The sequence below is a fragment of the Schistocerca americana genome, chromosome 5 (genome assembly GCF_021461395.2).
Source record: "Schistocerca americana isolate TAMUIC-IGC-003095 chromosome 5, iqSchAmer2.1, whole genome shotgun sequence".
NCBI lineage: Eukaryota > Metazoa > Arthropoda > Insecta > Orthoptera > Acrididae > Schistocerca > Schistocerca americana.
Window position 1 is genome coordinate 226,069,072 of NC_060123.1, and position 17,311 is coordinate 226,086,382.

The following is a 17,311-nucleotide window of genomic DNA, read 5'->3' on the forward strand; positions in this document are numbered from 1 at the left end:
ACTTTATAGCATTTGCAGTTTAGAGAAAGCTTTTGATAATGTTGATTGGAATAGGACAGAAACCAGACAGCAGTTATGACTCAAAGGGCATGAAAGGGAAGCAGTGGTTGGGAAGGGAGTGAGAAAGGGTTGCAGCATATCCCCAATGTTATTTAACGTGTACATTGACCAAGCAGTAAAAGAAACAAAGAAAAATTTGGAGAAGGAAATTAAGTTCACAATGAAGAAATTAAAACTTTGAGGCTCACCAATTGCGTTGTTGTTCTGCCACAGACAGCAAAGGATTTGGGAGAGCAGTTGAACAGAGTGGCCAGTCTCTTGAAAGGAGAATGTAAGATTAACATCAACAAGGGCAATAGAATACAGTCAAATTAAATCAGACATTGCTGAGGGAATTATATTAGGAAATGAGACACTAAAAATAGCACATGAGTGTTGCTGTTTGGGCAGTAACATAACTGATGACGAAAAAAGTAGAGATGATATAAAATGTAGGCTGGCAGTGGCAAGAAAAGCATTTCTGAAGAAGAGAAATTTGTCAACATTTAATATATAGTTAGGAAGTCTTTTCTGGAAGTATTTGTCTGGAGTGTAGCCTTGCATGGATGTGAAACATGGACAATAAGATTAGATTAGATTAATACTAGTTCCATGGATCATGAATGCGATATTTCGTAATGATGTGGAACGAGTCAAATTTTCCAATACATGACATAATTAAGTTAATTTAACAACATAATTAAGTTAATATAACAACTTTTTTATTTTTGTTTCTTTTTTAATTTTTTAATATTTTTTTTTCTTAATTTCTATCTAAAAATTCCTCTATGAAGTAGAAGGATTTGTCATTCAGAAATTCTTTTAATTTCTTCTTAAATACTTGTTGGTTATCTGTCAGACTTTTGATACTATTTGGTAAGTGACCAAAGATTTAGTGGCAGAATAATTCACCCCTTTCTGTGCCAAAGTTAGATTTAATCTTGAATAGTGAGGATCATCCTTTCTCCTAGTATTGTAGTTATGCACACTGCTATTACTTTTGAATTGGGTTTGGTTGTTCATAACAAATTTCATAAGAGAGTATATATACTGAGAAGCTACTGTGAATATCCCTAGATCTTTAAATAAATGTCTGCAGGATGATCTTGGGTGGACTCCAGCTATTATTCTGATTACACGCTTTTCTGCAATAAATACTTTATTCCTCAGTGATGAATTACCCCAAAATATGATGCCATATGCAAGCAATGAGTGAAAATAGGCGTAGTAAGCTAATTTACTAAGATGTTTATCACCAAAATTTGCAATGACCCTTATTGCATAAGTAGCTGAACTCGAACGTTTCAGCAGATTATCAATGTGTTTCTTCCAATTTAATCTCTCATCAATGGACACACCTAAAAATTTTGAATATTCTACCTTAGCTATATGCTTCTGATTAAGGTCTATATTTATTAATGGCATCATAAACTGTATGTACTGTGTCTTATCAAAATTCAGTGAGAGTCCGTTTACAAGGAACCACTTAGTAATTTTCTGAAAGACATTATTGCCAATTTCATCAGTTAATTCTTGTTTGTCAGGTGTGATTACTATACTTGTATCATCAGCAAAGAGAACTAACTTTGCCTCTTCATGAATATAGAATGGTAAGTCATTAGTATATATTAAGAACAACAAAGGACCCAAGACCGACCCTTGTGGAACCCCATTCTTGATAGTTCCCCAGTTTGAGGAATGTTCTGATCTTTGCATATTATGAGGACTGCTTATTTCGACTTTCTGCACTCTTCCAGTTAGGTACGAATTAAACCATTTGTGCACTGTCCCACTCATGCCACAATACTTGAGCTTGTTTAGCAGAATTTCATGATTTACACAATCAAAAGCCTTTGAGAAATCACAAAAAATCCCAATGGATGGTGTTCGGTTATTCAGATCATTCAAAATTTGATTGGTGGAAGCATATATGGCATTTTCTGTTGAAAAACCTTTCTGGAAACCAAACTGACATTTTGTTAGTACTTCATTTTTACAGATATGTGAAGCTACTCTTGAATACATTACTTTCTCAAAAATTTTGGATAAAGCTGTTAGAAGGGAGATTCGACGGTAATTGTTGACATCAGATCTATCCCCTTTTTTATGCAAAGGTGTAACAAGAGCATATTTCAGTCTATCGGGGAAAATGCCCTGTTCCAGAGAGCTATTACACAGGTGGCTGAGAATCTTACTTATCTGTTGAGAACAAGCTTTCAGTATTTTGCTGGAAATGCCATCAATTCCATGTGAGTTTTTGCTTTTAAGCAAGTTTATTATTTTCCTAATTTCAGAGGGAGAAGTGGGTGAGATTTCAATTGTATCAAATTGCATAGGTATGGCCTCTTCCATTAACTGCCTAGCATCTTCTAATGAACACCTGGATCCTACTATATCCACAACATTTAGAAAATGATTATTAAAAATATTTTCAACTTCTGACTTTTTGTTCGTAAAGTTTTCATTCAATTTGATGGTAATACTGTCTTCCTGTGCTCTTGGTTGACCTGTTTCTCTTTTAATAATATTCCAAATTGTTTTAATTTTATTATCAGAGTTGCTGATTTCAGACATGATACACATACTTCTGGTTTTTTAATAACTTTTATTAATATAGCACAGTAGTTTTTACAATGTTTGATAGTTTCTGGGTCACTACTCTTTCTTGCTGTCAGATACATTTCCCTTTTCCAGTTACAAGATATTTTTATACCCTTAGTAAGCCATGGTTTGTTACATGGTTTCTTACGAGTATATTTAACTATTTTCTTGAGGAAGCAGTTTTCAAATGCATTTCCAAAAGTGTCATGAAATAAATTATATTTTAAATTGGCATCAGGTTCATGGTACACCTCATCCCAGTCTAATTGCTGTAGGCTTTCCCTGAAATTTGCAATTGTTAAATCGTTGACTGAACGTACTACTTTGGAGGACTGTTTACCACTGCTGAATGGAGCTATGTAATATATTGTAACTAGCTGTGCACCATGATCAGAAAGACTATTCTCAACAGGCTGAGCATTTATCTGATTAAACTTAACTTGGTCTGTAAAGGAGTTATCTATCAGTGAGCTGCTATCCTTTACCACCCAAGTAGGAAAATCAATAATTGGTGTCAAATTGAAAGAACCGAGTAATACTTCAACGTCATGTTTTCTATTACCCTCTTTCAGAGAATCTACATTGAAGTCCCCACAAATAATAATTTGCTTCCCCCTGTCTGACAGATAGCACAACAAGGAGTCCAAATTTTTCAGAAATAGATGAAAATTTCCCGATGGGGACCTATATACAGTTACAATTATAAATGTGCCTTTATTTAATTTAAGCTCACAGGCACATGCTTCTATATGTTTCTCTACACAAAACTTTTTTGTTCCTATACTTTTTGCACAATGATAACTTTTGACATATATGGCAACTCCTCCTTTCTCTATATTTTCTCTAATTACATGTGCAGAGAGCTTATATCCACTTACATTTACCTTATCCATACCAGTAACAATGTGATGCTCAGACAGGCATAGTATATCTATTTCATCCTCGGCTTCTAAATCTTCTAAACAAACCAGAAGCTCATCTATTTTATTCTTTAAACTCCCAATATTTTGATGAAATATACTTACATTATTTTTAATTATACTTTTATGAGAACATTTCTTTATTCTAACATTTGCAGTACTCTCCTGTCTGAGTTTCTCATTGTGCTTAGGCCTAGTTCCTATACCAGTGGTCACATGGTGTTCAGAGAGGCAGATTATGTCAACTGGGTTGGGTGACTTTAATTCATCAATGCAATTACCTAGGACTGAGATACAACTTGGTGGAGATAAAATTTCTGGTGATTGGTGAAAATTTATAATTGACAGCTGTGATTGGTGATCCAATATGCTAGAATTGTGCTGTTTAATTTCTTTCCTAAACTGACCATTTGTTTCAATCCTGACCTCTCGTAGAACTTGACATCTTTCTGTCTTACCTATCCTAAAAAAGGTGCTGCTACAACACCTGCAACCACTGGTATTTTACCATTCATGGCAGTCCCTCCCCCTTTAAATTTTCTGCTATTACCCCAGCCAGTTTACCCCTCCCTTTCCTGTTGAGATGTAGGCCGTGCCCGGTATAGTCCCACCTACTGAGAGAATCAACAGGAACCACACCAATATGAGCCCCCGCACCCAACCCAAGCAGCCGTTCCAACTCCAAATTAACTCTCCCAACAGAAGAGTTCAAATGAGGCCGGTCATGGCGTCTCAGGACAGATACAAATTCAACATTGGTGTGTCTTGATTCTGACGCAATCTTTACCAGGTCACACTCTATACTGTACCCAGGATCTCTGCCGATACTGTTCCCTGGCCCTCCCACAATAACCACGGTGTCTTCCCTGGTAAATCCTTTACAGAGTGAACCTAAATCCTCTGTCACCTGATCCAGACTAGCACTTGGTTTGACAAAATTTGTGAACTGGTATTCTAGTCCTAATTCCTCCTGCAGACGTTGGCCTACACCTTTGGCATGAGAACTGCCTAACAACAAAACTTTCTTCCTTTTTGATGACTTTCCTACATTCTTTTTCAATTTCCTATTGAAAGTATGTTGTGTCCTGTCTACACCTACCTCTGCTTGAGGCTCCTCAGTTTCTAACTGAAGCAACAGGTCAAACTTATTTTTGACATTCACCACAAAACTGTCAGACTTAGTTCTAGGCCTGTTCCTTCTGTTACCCATTGCCACTTCCCACCTCTCTTTGCCCTTCTCCCTCCTTAACCTGTCCAGATCTTCCCTAGCCTGATCTATCTCAGCCTGAAGGGCAGCAATTTTCCCCTCCTGTTCCACTATCTTCCTATCTCTGCTGCAAATCCTACATAACCACTGATGAGCCTGATCCACTTTCCCGACACCCACGCCACTGCAGTCCCCCCAATGAAAAAAAAAACTACAGCATCCATCACACCAAACCCCGGAACTAACAATTCTACGACAAGTCAGGCACTTCTCACTCATGGCAAAAATAATACTTTAGCTAGAATAAATCAATTAAATTACCGAAAATCAAAAAAAGACTTTACAATAATAGCCTATTCACAAATGTATATACCGAGCGAGGTGGCGCAGTGGTTAGCACACTGGACTCGCATTCGGGAGGACGACGGTTCAATCCCGTCTCCGGCCATCCTGATTTAGGTTTTCCGTGATTTCCCTAAATCGTTTCAGGCAAATGCCGGGATGGTTCTTTTGAAAGGGCACGGCCGATTTCCTTCCCACTCCTTCCCTAACCCGAGCTTGCGCTCCGTCTCTAATGACCTCGTTGTCGACGAGACGTTAAACACTACCGACCACCACAAATGTATATAACCAAGTTTCTGATTTAAAATTCCGCTGTTTTTCTGAGATCTGTATTAAAACAATGAAGGTATACGCTATTTATTATATATTTCACTCGATGGAATGAAAAAAAAAATGACAATTAAACGAGATACTTTAAGTTTGATTCTCCATAAACGTTACGAGAATTAGGCCTATAAACAAATGTACATAAGCAGTTTCTGATATAAAGTTACACTGTTTTTCTGAAATTGTATTAAAACAATGAAGTTATACGCTAGTTTACTTATTTGTTACCGAGAAACTAGTCAAATTACCGTGAAACAAGAAACAAACACGTTTACAAAATTTAAGCCTAAACGCGACTTCGCGAAGTTACAATCTTTTCGATAAGCAGTTCAGACAAGAACAGAAGCTTTTGTAATGGGGTGCTACAGAAGACAGCTCAAGATCATAACTAAAAAGGAGAAAAGAAATTTGTGGCACAACTTGACTAAAAGGAGGGATCAGTTGATAGGACACATTCTCAGATATGAATTATTGTAAAACAAGACTACTTGCACACCACAGGGCTACTTGGACGTGCCAACCTATACTAATTTTATATATATTATTTGGCACCTATTAATTTTCTTACATCATTAAAGTATGAATTTCATTGTTACAGGTAATTAATCATCAAAAATGGTAAAATGTGAAGAAAATCCGGGGTCAAGACCAAATGCCAACTTTAAAAAGGAAGATATGGAAAAGGCCAGAGATGCCTTTAAGGAGGGGATGTCAGAGAGGGCGGCTGCAATAAAATTCAGAGCTTGTTGGCCAAAGCTCATAAGGAGGTTGTTTGGAAGGAATATCGGGTCTGCTGAGCATCCGACAGTTTTGAGCAAAACTGAAGAAGCTATCATTGTGGAAACTCTTGCCATGGCAGCAAAGTGCGGAGTTCGCCAATGCGGATAGACGTTAGGGATGTTGTCAAAAACTACCTTGATGAACAGGGAACAGTAGTTACCTTTCTTCAAAGAGAATGCTCCTGATTCAGATTTCCTTGATCCATCATAGCTTGAAACAACCTGTCCATTAGAATTGCTTCCAATATAGATCCTGTCAATTGTAAAGACATTTTGAACTTCTTTAGTAATGCTGAATTTGTTCTTCTGGAAGTGAAAAGCATGTATCTCTGCAATTATGATGAGAACCAACATTACAGACAACCCTGGGTCTAGAAAGATTGTGCTTCCTAGAAACATGAAAAGGGTAGAAAAGGTAAAAGAGCACTCCCAATGTTCAATTAGCCCGATAGTATGTGGGGACACATATGAAGATCTACTTACTCCTATGGTTGTGTATAAGGCACAGAATCTGTATGACAACTGGACTGAAGGTGGACCAGCTGCTAAAAATATGCCAGCAACCCAAGTGGTTTGTTTGATGTGAACCTCTTCCTAACACGGTTCTTTAAAATTTTGTTGCCACTTGTTGAAGCCACCTGTGATCCTGAAGACACAATGGTGTTATTACGAGACAGTCTTGCTAGCCACTTTTCTCCTGTAGTGACTGACACAAGCAGGTATGGCAAAATTTGTATCATTCCATTCCCACCAAATGCAACACGTCTCATATAACCCCTCAATGTTGCGTAATTGCCCAATGAAAAGGAAATGGAGAGAAATTCTGGACCAATGGTAAAAGGAGGGCAGGTATTCTGGTTGTATTTCATAACAACAAGAGGAAAAAGTTAGTATGGGTTTAGAGCTACTGACCAGTCTTCACCGAACCCTACAGAGGTGCTGAAAAGAATTCTTGATGGATTAGATGGTGACAGTAAGGAAATACAAAGCAATTTAAATAAGAGTTTGGTACAACTGTTGAAGGAACACTGAAGATATTGTGAGAAGACACAAAAGCACGGAAACAAGGTAGCACCAGGAAAAAATGCATCTGCTATGTAAGTGCGGGAGATTGAAATCGAACCTCCTCTGAGGTTTTGTGTGTCAACATTGACATTATCCTGCCAAAATGACTTTCATTCTCAAGTGCTCAAAGCTCAAAATCTTCACAAATACAGACCAGTTTGTGTAAGCTGCAGAACTGTCGAACCATTTACATACAGTATTTGCCACATAAACTGGAAATATTATAGAAGCAAATGTGATTGGATTGAATGTGTAAAATGCCTGGGACAGATTTGTGGCCCATGGAGTGGTGGAAGTACTGAACTGTGCTACAGCTGCCCCCATTGTGAGAATTCATATGATGAAATTTTGGGCAATAGTGACTAGGATTAAGCCTGCATACCAGAGTGAAAATCACAAAAAGAGCACCAATGTGCCTGCATTTAATGGCTCTTAGATATTAGTTCTTTGAACAGTTTCCTAATATTAATGAGTTTTAGTATTTTGATTTATTTTCAGCAGTTTGACTTCATTTGACATTTATGTATTACAACTTTCTTTCGATTTATTTCAAGTGTGTTTAATCCTCATTATTATTTTTGTTTGTTCAATACATGTAAAGCTTTAAAAGAATCAACTGTGGGTTCTTGGTGAAACATCGTAAATTAACTAAACAAACACTCTTTTTAGCCTTGTTTCACAATTTATTATTAATGTTATTGCATTTTCAAGTCATTACTGATTCCCAACGATGATCGAGGCAAAGATAATCTCAACTACTTAGGTATTGATCCACAGCTTAATGTACACTTACATCAATGACCATTTTTTTAACAAATTGAATCCATTATTACACACTCACCAATTATTCTACAATGACCGGACTAAAGTTATGCATCAGCTAAGATATTTTTAACTATGATGGACTGGAGCCCAAAGTTTTGCTTCTATCCTGGGGTTGTGATCTCATCTAAATGAGATGAATAATTGAATTGGGTTTACTCGTTTAATAGTAGTTGTGGCAATATACACATCTGCGTTTTTTTTTTTTTTTTTTTTTTTTTTTTTTAATTTCTAAAATTACTAATTAGGTGAGTTTGGCCCCCTTTTCCTCTGTGTGTAGGACTTGTACATCTATTGCGTATTTGTGATTATTGTTCAGGCAATGTTCTGCAAAGGCAGAATCAGGCTTCCTCAATCTCCAGCTTCTGTGGTGTCCCTTAAGCCCGGTACAGATTGACCTTCCTGTCTGTCCAATGTAGTAAGACTGACACTCCTGGCATGTGATTTTATAAACCCCACTTTTTGTGATAGCTCGTTGTTTCTCTTTTAAATTGAACAAAAAACCACCAATTGTCTGAGGGACATAGAAAAACACAGAGAAACCTTTTGCCTTCAAGATGTTACTTATGCTATTTGATGTTTTCCCTATAAAAGGTAATCTGCACAATTTCTGTTCCTGTTTGTCTGTGTTTTTCATTGGGGACATTAGGGACCTGATTTGCTTTTTCATCTTTTTACATAAAATTTTATATGGTGTTGTGGTCAAATTCATTATTTATGGCTATTGTGTTTGTTTAGCTACTTTAAATGTTGATTAAACAATTTCTGAGAATAATTAAAATGTACCCAAGGAGCATGTTTCTACTTTATTATGGGGTAACATGAGCAGCCTTTAAGTACACAACTTATTTTCAAATGAAATAAAGCAAGGTTTTCATCAAGTAGCCCCTAATACGGGGTTATTTCGACATCCAAAAAAATAACTTTTTTTCATATTTTTTAATTTTGATATGAACTACATCAGAACATAGAATTTCTTTGAAAAATTCTCACGATGATAATCTGAACGAGCCAGATAAAAAGACACACTTAGATTAGATTCAGTTTTCGTTCCATACACCCAAAAATGAGAAGATTGTCATGGGTGTGAACAAGTCAGAAAGTATAACATAAAACATTTGAATATAATACTCAGTACCCTGCTCATTTTTCAGATTGTCAAAATATGTGTATACAGTACCGTAAACTGGAACTGCTAATATTTACCTTAATTAATACACACAAAATACCGAATCTTGACTGTTGTGACCAAGTGCTGTCAAAACTGAAATCCAGCACACATATTCACTTAAGCTGATCTAACAGTCCCTGTTAAGATATTTCATCTATAGAGTAGAAGTAGTGGCATATCAAAAAATCTTTAACATTCTTTTCAAACTGTGCTTTATCTGAAACCAAGTTTTTAATGGTTGCTGGCATTTTATTGAGAATGTGTATTCCTGAATATTGGACCCCTTTCTGGATAAAGGTAAGTCTTCATGTAATGAGCTATTGGTTGGAAATAGACACACATTACTTGCAACAAATTTCATTACGGAATAAATATACCGAGAAGCAGTGGTTAGAATACCAAGTTACATGAACAGGTTTCTACATGGCGTTCTTGAACTTACACCATGAATGTGTCTTATTACAGGGTAAAAAATTTAGCTTGGTTTGATGAGTTACCCCACAACATAATCCCATATGACATATCAGAATGAAAGTAAGCAAAGTATGCACGTTTTTTTATGTTTATATCTCTTACATATGACATCATTCTCGCTGAAAATACGACTTGTTTAGGGGCTTCAGCAATTCTGTGGTATGCCATTCCCAACTGAATTTATTGTCAAGTTGTAAACCCAAAAATTTGACACTGTCAACCTCTTCAATCGGCATGTCTTCAAATGTTATACAAGTTCTGGAAGGAAATCTCTTACAGTTTATGAACTGCATATAGTGGGTATTTTCATCATTTAGTGACAGTGAACTAGCTTTCAACGATTTATTAATGCCAGTGAAAATTCTATTAGCAGCCTTTCTTAAATCTGTATTTGACGTACTATTTACTGTAATGTTTGTATCATCTACAAACAAACTAAACTTAGAATCTGGCAATGTAACAGACGAGAGGTCATTACTGTACACAGGAAAAAGCAGTGGACCCAAGATGGAACCATGAGGAACACCACATGTGATTAATTCCCAATCAGATGAAGACTGAATGCTTACTTCTCAAGTATTATGCAATGACACCTTTTGTTTCCTTTTACTTAGATAAGACTCGAACCACTTTACTGCACTACCAGGGACATCACAATATTCTAATTTACTTAAGAGAATGCTGTGATTCACAGAGACAAAGGCTTTTGACAGGTCACGGAAAATGCCAGTAGCCTCTAGTTTGTTATCTAATGAATTAAGTACAGTCCCACTGTTTGTGTAAACAGACTTCTCTATATCGGAATCCTTAAGGAACCTGAACTGTGACTTGGACAATATATTATTTAGATGCTTAAGAATACACTTGAACACAACCTTTGCAAATAATTTTGTAAAAGCCAGCAAAAGTGAAACTGATCGATAGTCTGCCGGTATCTCTCTATCCATCTTCTTGTAAAGGGGCTAACGTCAGCATATTTTAGACAGTCTGGAAATGTTCTGCTAATAAGAGATTGATTACAAAAGTAACTTAAGATAGGACTCAACTCACATGAGTACTCGTTGATATGATATCATAACCAATAGAATACACTGATTTTAAGGAATTTATGATGGATGCTACTTCTCTGGGAGATGTGAATGTTATTTCCATTTTACTAAAGTTAGTTGTCAAGACTGGTCTCAGATATTCCACTGCACTGTTTACTGAACCTGATAATCCCAAGCTGTCAGTAACAGACACAAAGTACCGTATTTACTCGAATCTAAGCCGCACTTGAAAAATGAGACTCGAAATCAAGGGAAAAAAATTTTCCCGAATCTAAGCTGCACCTGAAACTTGAGACTCGAAATTCAAGGGGGAGAGAAAAGTTTAGGCCACACCTTCAAATCGAAACAAAGTCGGTCCATTGTAAGACGAGACACAATTTAGGTCGAATGAATGACAATACAGCTACAGTAGTTTGGTTCGAGTTGTAAGCTTAGCAGTTAAGCTTTACCAGGTAGCCATTGCTATGCGTCAGGCGCTCCGTCCGTATTTATACAGGTACCCTTTCTTTTTCATGTGCTTCATCTGGTTTGAATTGATTGCTTATTTTTCTTTGATCTGATAAGCACCGTTCTCTTTGTTATAGGTGTTTACATCACTCTAAGCTGAAAATGCATTACTGTACTGTGTCAGGCACTGTTTGCTGCATTCTGATAATGAGTGTTTACAGCCTGTTGCCGCTTGCGGCAAGGCTTGCGTTTGTGCATGCTACCGCTGCTTAAAAAAAAAAGAGAGAGAAATCGTCTCATTAGCGAAACAATGGCAAGAGACTGCTATTTGTTGTTACTTACACTGCTGCTTTCTTTGATAATGATCAACAAGAACCAAATAATATACTGCGTATGATAGAAGTTCTGAATGAGAGTTTAGTGGAAATTTTTCTTCGTTTGAAAATCTTTGCAGATGCCTCTTTAGTACATATCATTCTGCACAGAAATTAGAGTCATCTTAGATTTAAAAATCTAGTCAATTGCCATGCTTCATTTCTGACTGTATCACTATTAGGCATAAGAATAATACGAATATAAACATGACATGATACGTATATTCTTCCGCGTTTGCTGTTGTCTCACTCTAGTTTCGTAGGCAGACAGGATTTAAATGAGATAGCAGCAAACATGAAACAATACATAGCAAAATGTTTATATTCATATTATTCTTATGATGAAGAGAATACTGCATGTGATTCACAGTTCATAAAAGTTCCTATTAGCAACCATCTCTTCTCACAGGAAAGAAAAAATTCAGAACGTAGAGTTGGCCATATTGACAAACATCCCAAACGGTCTTGCCAGTCAAATTTTCGTAGTACATTGAAATGCTGCTACATTCGAAGATGAACAATACGGAATTTGTATTTACTTCGTTGGATAATGTATGAAAATGCAGTGGTCGAAACTCTGAGCAGAGAAAAAAGCTCGTCTTTCACCTTTTTTTAAAATTTATTTACTGACGCAGAGGTTTTGGCGCCAGTATTTATCTTTGTGCCTGCAAAGCATGCCTGTGTAGCGCTACATATATTTGACGGCAGAAGTTAGTTGTGGCGGCACCTATCAACATTTTTCAGAACTTCTGCTTACTTTGCACTCGATTCTAATCCGCAGGCGGTTTTTTGGATTACAAAAAAACCCGGAAAAAAATGCGGCTTAGTTTCGAGTAAATACGGTACTTGTTTAAGAGGTTTGCAACACTACATGCACTTGTTACCACTGTCTCATTTATTTTTAGAGCTATCTGTTCCTCTTCCTTTTTTGCCCGACTTGTCTCTGTCTTCACTATATCCCACATAATTTTTATTTTGTTGCCTGATGTAATTATCTTTTTCTCATAATAAAGCTGCATAGATTTCTGGATTACTTGCTTCAATGTTTCGCATTTAAAAGGTGTTAAAGTAGACCCGTTTTACCATAGTTTTGGAGAGAGCTATAGGTGGTAAAATTATAGAGGATAACTTGGAGATGAATATAGCAGCAGGTTCAAATGGCTGTAAGTTGCAATAGTTATTCAGAGAAAAACACAGGATATAGTAGCAAGGAGAGCTGCATTAAACTAGTCTTCCACTTAAGACCACAATAATATTTTTGTATGCAATACTACACTTTTCAAGTGGGTAAATAACAGACTACTGTCTTTATACATTATTATTTCTCCACAGATACTTTGTATCGCTGATAGATAAATGTTCTCTTTCAAATAATAGAGGAGGAAGATTAGAATTTAACATCCTGCTGACAATGTTGTCATCAATGACAGAGCACAAGTTCAGATTAGGAAAGGAACAGGAAGAAAATCCACTGTGACCTTTCAAGGGAATCATTCCAGCATTCATCTCAAGTGATTTATGGAAATCATGGCAAACCAAAAAAAAAAATTACATCAAACTGTCCATCAGTTTAGTTTTAGTCTTTTAATATACACTTCAAAAGAAAACACATTTTCTGGAATGTGGTGGAATGTGGCAAACAAACAAGATTCTATTTCACTGTCTACGGTATTAATGAAAAGAGTTCTTTGTTTGTTGATATTCTCAATACTTCGAAAGGAGAAAGCACGGCAATTTACATAAATGGACAGAGGGATGAGTGTGATAAAACTCTTTCAGTTGTACAGTCAAAACAACTTTAATTTTAAAAAATACGGTGGTACATATAAATTAAATTAGATAACAATACTATTCGCAAAAGTAGACATCAGTGCAATTGTATTTGTACTAACTTTTTTTGGAAGGTAATTATCAAAATTACCATCGTATATTAACCATGTGCATCATATATTAATGTAAGTAACGAATTTATCTACATTATGTACACATTTCTAACCAAATAATAATAATAAAACATTTGCTTATCATGCTACTGAACTATGTTAACAAAGTCTTGATTTATAAACCTTATGTCAGTGTAAATTTCACTGGAGAGTTACCATAAGCATTTTATGCACTTATTAACAATGTGAGTCAGACTCAGAAAGTATACAAAATAAAAATGTTGTGTTTTTGTGAGATAAGTGATACTGACTAAAGTATATTCATATCATACAATCTACAAAATTTTCTTAGCAAAGGATTGAGCGACTTCTACACCAAACACAGAATACATAACCTACCTTACCGTACGACAGATGAAATTATGTCTGATCTAAAGCTATACCTTGCAGCAGATCATATGGTGAAGATAACTACTACACAGTTCTCATAATGAAAGTGTTAATAAAATACTGGTGGTCAGTTTTCTATGTATTATTAATAGTAAAAGGACACAGCAATAATAGAGAACAGATAGTGAAGTTTGTTGCAGTACTGTGAACTCTATACCTAATACTGGCAATAGCACTATTTTAACACACACCTAAGTGCGAGAATAAGTACAAGATACTTATTTTATGGAGATTATATTGTTTGTCCCTTAAATAAAGACTGACATAATAAGACACAAAAACAACAATAATGACATATAAATGAGCCAGTTCATTACCAACATAAATGAAAGCCCGCCCAGCTAGAGCCTTAAATTATTGATACAATACCATCAAGTTTCCACAAAAGTAACTCAGTCCAGAGAGGATTATAGACACAAAGCAAGAAAGCATGTCACCATGGTCAAGTAATGGGGTGGCTATGGTTTCTCCAAATATGGGCAGTGAACTCCCATTTTTCTTCATGAATGTAACATTATAGCAACCCACTAATAAAGTCTTATTTTGCTATCATCAAAGGCACTACTATTCTTTACAATAAAGGATTTTCTTACATAGCCTCTTTAGAACAAAAAAGGTTGACATAATCGCATAAAAAGCACTTTTGTTGTTGAAAACTGTGATAAATACATGACTTCACACAATATGTAGTCATGTTACTAAATCAAGAAAATGTTCCTATCTACTACGTTCAAATTACATTCTGACAAATATTTAACAAATTGGGAAAGCATAAGTCTGCTGCTTTCATCTGGGTCAATAAGAAAACATATCTATAACCTACATATAAACAGAACATACTATAATGAAATAATAAATCAACTTTTCCACACACTGGTGCAGCTGAAAAAAAAATATTTTTGTTGTATCTTTCACTTCTGCTTCAGCAATGCCAAATGTATGTGTCTTCAATGTTGTGTTCAAAGATCCATGTATAACTCAGATACATACAGCACAGCAGGCTACATGTAACAAGTAGCAAGATCACAAATTACCTAGTCTGCCATTGACAAATGTAGAAATTCTTATTAGAGTGTATGTACTAAAAACAAAGAACAAGAACACTTACTACAATTTAAAAAAGTTACGCGAGTTTTTCAAAGTAAAAGAACAGTGTTTTACTTATTAACATGTGCTGTTATGTTGTAAATTCTGATATATCCAAACAGGTCGTTTAGCATAAAACAGGAAAAAAGACATGAGATACAGGTAAGACAACCTTATACAGAGATGTGTTGCAGTACAAGTAAATGTTGAACTATAAATTCTGGTACTGTACATGCAGCTATGGAACACTCAAATTAGTAACATATTTTTACAGCAAGTACAGGTAACAAACACATGAATGAAGAAATTAAGTCTTATACTCCACACAAATTCTTTAAAGCTTTTGTCATTCAGTATAAATGCAAATACCAAATCTTTCCCTAGGTTATCAGTTAAACTCTTGTGCAAGTTACAGATTACATCCACTAGTACTGTATTGTCTAGCACTAAAATGACTCAGAAAGTCAAAGTTTACTTCATCAGAATAACCACAAAAATTAAACTATTCAGCGTTCACAACATGAAATTTACATTAAAATTAGTTCAAAAAATGTAAGCTATGTTTCTGTAATATGCTAAACAACAGGATAGCCACTCTGAAAATTCACAAAAGTTGAAATTTATTATTTTACTGCCAAAAAGCTTCTGTCTCTTCTTCTAAAGTGTTCTCTGATGTCAACACTGAAGAGCAGCATTAGTTGTTTATCCTGTAACACAATACATATTAACCAGATATTTTACACGTATTTCACAAACGAATTAAGGCATGAAGAACCGCAAGGGCCCAAAGCACAGAAACAAAGATTTGAGAAAAATAGATGTTTGTGAAAAACAAATTTGTAGGCAAACTAGCAGTGTGGACTTGTGCACAAGTTCATATCATTTTTCCATAAGTTTAATGAACACACACAGATACACACAACAGAGATTTTAGTCATCAATAATATGTTCTCCTTCACTATTAGAAAAGTCTGCCAACAATGGGGTAACTTTTCAATTCCGTGGCTGTAGAAATCACATAGTTTTGAGATGAAGAACTTGCCGAGCTAGGTTCAAAGCACATTTTCATCCAGAAAGAAAGATCCTTGAAGGCTGTTTGATAGAAAGTGGAAAAGATGAGAATCTGATGGTGCAAGATCAGATCAAGAATGTGACTGTGGAACAGCTTGCCAACCCAATTCCTGTATAGCAGTTTTTGTCAGTGATAGTTATACCTCAGAGAAGCAATTCATAGTACACCACACTGTCGCTGTTCCACCAGATTCATAACATTAACTTTTGTGGATACACACAGGTCATTGTAAGGGGAGTTGCTACTTTGTTTGGGCTCAATCATTCCTTTCTTTTCCTTTAGTTAGAATGAAGACGCCATTTATCATCACCAATAACGATAAAGGATAGGAATGGTTGGTGTTCTTCACATGCCAATTGATGATGACCAAGCAGAGATGTACTTATGCCCACCTGCTTATTTTTATGATTCTGACTTAAGAGCATGCAGTACCCTATTTTGAACCTTCCCAATTTCATGCAAATGTCGCACAATGGTGGAATGACCACAGTTCATCACATTTGTCAGTTCATGAGTACACTGATGCGGATAATCGAGGATCAATGTGTTTAAATGATTTTCATCAAACCCTGAAGGTCCTCCTGTATGTGGAAGGTCAGCAAAGTCAAAACGGTCTGCCTTAAAATGAGAAAACCATTTTCTTGCCATACTCTGTCCAATGGCATTATCCCCATACACAGTGCAAATGTTTCTGGCTGCCACTGATGTCATCTCCCTACTGAAGTCAAACAGAAGAGCATGTCAGAAATTTTTTGATTTCTACACTTGGTGCTCCATTTTCTAGCATCCACAGCTTCACTCAGTATCTCCAAATGACAAAATGGCCATGTGTAAACTCAAATAGCAACAGTGAACTACAAATAAAAAATGACAATCAATAAACAAACCCATAGCAGCCAGAATACCAACATCCAAAATAAAAACACTACGAACTTATGCACCAATCAAATATGAAATTCTATTGAATATTTACGATTATTATTATTATTATTATTAATGTTAATCCACAAAAATTTCATATACAGGTTAGTGACAATAGTGTCTTTTTGACTGTAGTGTAGTTTGTAATTAATGTGAAACTACAATCAGAACATAAAGAATAGATACTAAATGCACCATACTCATAATTATGATCTATCCAATCATTTCAGAGCAGAGATACAGCCAAAAATGTTTTTTTACAGTTCCTGGCATACAGTTGCC

At 35.8% G+C, this 17,311-nt stretch overlaps 1 protein-coding gene across 1 annotated transcript in view; it reads right to left on the bottom strand.

Annotated features, from left to right (window-relative positions):
* Positions 1–13,396: 13,396 nt before the first annotated feature.
* Positions 13,397–17,311, bottom strand: part of LOC124615422 (repressor of RNA polymerase III transcription MAF1 homolog) — a 75,552-nt gene continuing 71,637 nt past the window's right edge. The window contains exon 7 of the mRNA XM_047143295.1: positions 13,397–15,743. The gene's annotated coding sequence lies outside the window, so the exon portion shown is untranslated. The remainder of the gene's footprint in view (positions 15,744–17,311) is intronic.